This window comes from Dipodomys spectabilis, unplaced genomic scaffold (assembly GCF_019054845.1).
Source record: "Dipodomys spectabilis isolate Male_0828 unplaced genomic scaffold, ASM1905484v1 ptg000474l, whole genome shotgun sequence".
NCBI classification, from domain to species: domain Eukaryota; kingdom Metazoa; phylum Chordata; class Mammalia; order Rodentia; family Heteromyidae; genus Dipodomys; species Dipodomys spectabilis.
The window spans coordinates 869724-874666 of record NW_024871151.1 but is presented as its reverse complement, the minus strand read 5'-3'; positions in this window follow the sequence as shown (position 1 = coordinate 874666).

The following is a 4943-nucleotide window of genomic DNA, read 5'->3' as shown; positions in this document are numbered from 1 at the left end:
GGACTTTCCTACTTAGGATAACTTTGATCCTCCCATCACAGCCTTGTAAGTAACAAGGAGGATTGCTGAGAGCCACTGGGCCTGCCTAATCACTGGTCTTGTTTATGTTCTTGGACAGACTGGTGAGTTCCCTATCCTCAGGTTGAAGTGGTGGGAGCTGGAGCCCACTATTCGAATCCTGGTCCTGCCACCTCTAAATGGTAGGAGATCCTAAGAAACTTGTTCCTATCCATATGATTACCAATGGAATGTGATGTAAGTCATGATTGAACAGTTCTTGAATAATTCTAGGATAAAATGATACACAATTATATTATAAGACACTGATTGATTTTAATTAATACTTTATTAAGCATTTAAACAATCACATTCATAAAATGGAGGCATAATGAAATACCTAAGAAATGGACCTTATATACTATAAAGGTGCCATTTTTTTCTGCCAAGACTGGGATTGGAACTCATGGTCTGGGTAACTCTCTTGCACTGTGTGGGAAGGGGAAGATTTCCTCCTTGAAGTCAAGAAAATCAAGTCTGTTCCTTAGGCCTGAAATTGATCCCCACCACTAGAAAACATCCTACTCATGTATAATTTCCATATATGATTTATATTTATATACATATGTTGACTCCATATTGCATTCAGTGGAGTTATTCATTTTATTTTTTGTTTTAATCATGTATTGACCATTTATTTTATTGACTATTATGACACATAGAACATTGATTACATTGATTACATAGGACATAGGTCTGCATATGTATTCCACTTCATACCTGACACTCAGAAGATTCACAGTAAAGGAAAACATGTCACCATCAGATTCTTACTCCACGATTCATTATTTGGGAGTGCTGGCATCTGAACTCATGGCCTACAAGGCCAAATTAATGAATGGGTGAGTGTCCACATGCCATCCTGGGGCAAATTGAGCTGACAGGCAGTTCCTACGACCTAAGATCGAGTCCCAGGGGTTGACAAAATAAGAACAGATTGACACGCAGGTGGCTGTATACTAATAAATATATATCTTTATACCATTCCAGAGATGTCTGTCCATTATTCACTTATATAGACTACATTTGTACCAATTCTTGGATATTTATTATACCTCCATGTAATTATTGTTATTGTTTTCATCTTTAAATTATTAATGAAATCTGTGTCTTGAAATTATTGTGTTCCTGTAATAGTATTCTTTTAATGCTTCATAATATTAAATAAAATCAATCAGCCTCCTGAAATTATGCTGTCTAATTTTATAGAAGCATCATTCACAATCAACTCATTCAACCGTGACATTGATAACATTCCATTGTTATTCCTATGGATGAGAATAAGTCTCTTAGTATCTCCTGCCATTGGTTGTGTCAGGACAGGGATTCGAAATCAGGGCTTACATTGCCACGTGGGCCTATGGTTTTCCCGGTATTCTGTCAGCCTTCAGCAATGCAAGGTGAAGTACCCTTTGCAAAAGTGTCATTTAGACCCAGGAGGTCACTGTGCAAAGGAAGAAAACATAAAAAGCTGTCTCACAGCATTTTTCTGTGCATTTTTTCCCTGAAAGGCCTGGGGGTTTAGGATCCCAGGAGCAGCTATGGGTCCAGTGGCTCCATCCCAGCCTTGAGTGATCAAAGATGAGGCAGAGTTGCCACGACCTGAGTTCAAGTGCCGTGCTGAGCATAAAATAAAATAAAATAAAAAATAAATTAGCTCTCTGGCTTGCAATTTGCACTGTTTATTCTGCATGGTTTTCGATTTGAACTCAGGGTCTGGGTACACCTGCAGCACTGTGGATGAAGCGGAATCTTACCATACTTGAAGATAAGAAAGTCAGGCCTGTTCATTAGGCACGAATTCAAGCCCCAGCCCTGGAAAACATACTATTTATATACATTGTAAAGATAGGATTTATACTTACCTATAGATGTTCAGTCCATACATGTTTGGTGTGGTTGTTCCTTGTATTTTTTTATTCATTTATTTACCATTGATTTTATTTACTACGATGACACCCACTCCATTGATTACATTGATGATATACTATCACATAGCATCTAGATTTGTAGACATGTTCTCCATCATGCCTAACACCCGGGACTCTCAGAGAAAAGAAAAATAATTTTCACACTCAGTTTCTTACTTCATGATCCACTTGGTAATGCTGGGATCTGTCTCAGGGCCTAGCAGGACCAATTGGTGAATAGGTCAAGGTGAACAAACCAGCCTGTGAGCAACTAAGGAGCTAGGCCATTCCCAGGATCTGACATTGATCCTCAGGGTGCCCCACGATAGTCATAAATTCATTATTTAAACATAGGATTTATGTTTACATACATGTGTGGACAGCATTTTGCATTCAGTGTACTTCTTATTTTGTGACTAATTCATGGAGGTATTGTGTATTTTATTGAGTATGGTGACAGGTATAACTGTGCTGACATGGATAACAACCTGTTCCTATGGTTATAGGGTTGCCTATGCATTCTCCATCCTTGTTGAGACCCAGGACTTTCACAGGAGAGGAAAACATGTGCAACGATTGCCTTCTGACATAAGGAGGAATCTTTTGTTAGTGCTGAGATTTTAACTCAAGTCTGGGTAGCTCTGTTGCACAGTGGGGGAAGGGGAAGCTCTCCATCCTTAAAGACTAGAATGTCAGTTCCAGTCCAGAGCCTAATTTGAAGCCCCAGCACTGGACAAAATAATAAACCCATCTTTTTTAAACATAGGATCTCTCTTTACCTACAGGTGTCGTATGCATCTTGCATTCAGTGTAGATTTTTTTAAATTTTATTTATTCATGGATATATTGTGTATATTATTGAGTATGGTGACAGATATAACTGTGCTGACCTGGACAACCTATTTCTATGGCTATAGAGTTGCCTATATAGCATTCTCCATCCTCTCTGAGACCCAGGACTTTCACAGGAAAGGAAAACAGGTAGATTGATTGGATTCTCACATCAGGATGAAACTTTTGGCTGTGCTAAGATTTGAAGTCAAGGCCTAGCAGACCCAATTGGTGAAAGGGTCATCGTGAGCACACCAGCCTGTGAGCCACTAAGGCACTAGGTCATTCCCTACACCTGAGATCGAGCCCTGGTGGGGGACAATATAGTCATAAATTCATAATTAAACCAAGGATCTATATTTCCATACATGGGTGGGCAGCATCTTTATTTTGTCTCTTATTCATTGATATATTGTGTATTTTCTTGAGTATAAGATGACAGATATAACTGTGGTGACCTGGATGACAACCTAGTCCCATGAGTATAGAGTTGCTTATACATTCTCCATTCTACTTGAGACCCAGAACTTGCAAAGCACAGGAAAACAGGTGCAATGACTGGCTTCTCACATCAGGGTGAATTTTTGGCAGTGCTGGGATTCACACTCGGGGCCTAGGAGGCCCAACTGCCCAATGAGTCCACGTGAGCACACCAGCCTGTGAACCACTAAGGAGCTGGGCTGTTCCCAGGAGCTGAGATCAAGCCCTAGGGAGGCCACAAGAGTCCTCAATTCATCATTGAAACATGGGATGTATATTCACATCTGTGTTTGGACTGCATCGTGCCTTTAGTGTAGTTATTCTCTATTTTGTATGCTATTCATGGATATATTGTGTATTTTCTTGAGTATTTGATGACAGGTAATACTCGGCTGACGTGGATGACACCCTATTCCCATGGCCACAGGGTGGCCCATGCATTCTCCATCCTAGCTGAGACCCAGGACTTAAACAGGAAAAGAAAACAGGTGCAACAATTGGCTTCTGACATCAGTATGAATATTTTGGCAGGCTGGGATCTGAACTCGGGGCCTAGCAAGCCCAATTGGCGAATGGGTCCTTATGAGCACAGCAGCCTGTGAACCACCAAGGAGCTAGGCCATTCCCAGGACCTGAGTTTTAGTCCCCAGGGAGGGAGAAGGAGAGCACAATAGTTATCCATTCATAAGCTGAATTTAGTATGCAAATAAGTACGTATTTGTATAGAGTAGGAGAGAAGGCGACCTGTGATGGAATCCAATCTACCGTGTGACTTCCGATTTTTGGATCTTTCCTGATGCCTCCATTTCATGACTGTGATGATTATTGTCATGCTTCATCAATTCTTCATTACAAATAATTGATACCCCATGAGTCTTGCCTATCATTTTCTACTCCCATCATGCACAAACTACTCATTCAAGGATGATAACAATTGCATTCCATGGCTCTTTCTAGGTCCAGAAAAGAGAATCTCAGGCTCTCCTGCCATTCCCTCCTCCTAGGGGGGCTGAATTCAAGCCTCAGTCCTGGAAAACATACTCCTTATATACCTTTTAAAGAAAGGATTTCTACTTCCATACAGATGTTCAGTCCATATCATGTTTGGTGTGGTTATTTATTTTATTTCTTGTTTTATTCATTTATTTACCATTTATTTTATTGACTCTGATGACACCTATACCATTTATTATATTGTTTACATCCTATCACATAGCATCTAGATTTGTAGATGTGTTCTCCATCATGCCTGGTATTGCTAGGATCTGAATGCAGGGCCTAGCAGGCCGAATTCATGAATGGGTGAGTGTGAGCATGGCATCCTCTAGCCAATGAAGCTGTCAGGTGGTTACTAGGCGCTAGTTTGTGCCCCAGGTTTGGCCAAAACAGCGATAAATAGATAGGCAGGTGGTGGTATACAAATAAATAAACATTGGTAAACAGTGCCAGAGCCTTCTATGACTGAATGACACCTACTATGTTCCTACCAACACTTAGGTATTTATTATTCCACCATTACAGGAATATTATTCTTTTCATGCTTAATAAACTATTAAGATCAATCAGCAACCTAGGATTATTGCATCCAATTTTAGACTCAACTTGTGCATGAACTACTCTTTCAGTTGGCATTCATATGCATAGGAACAAGTCCCTTGCATTCTT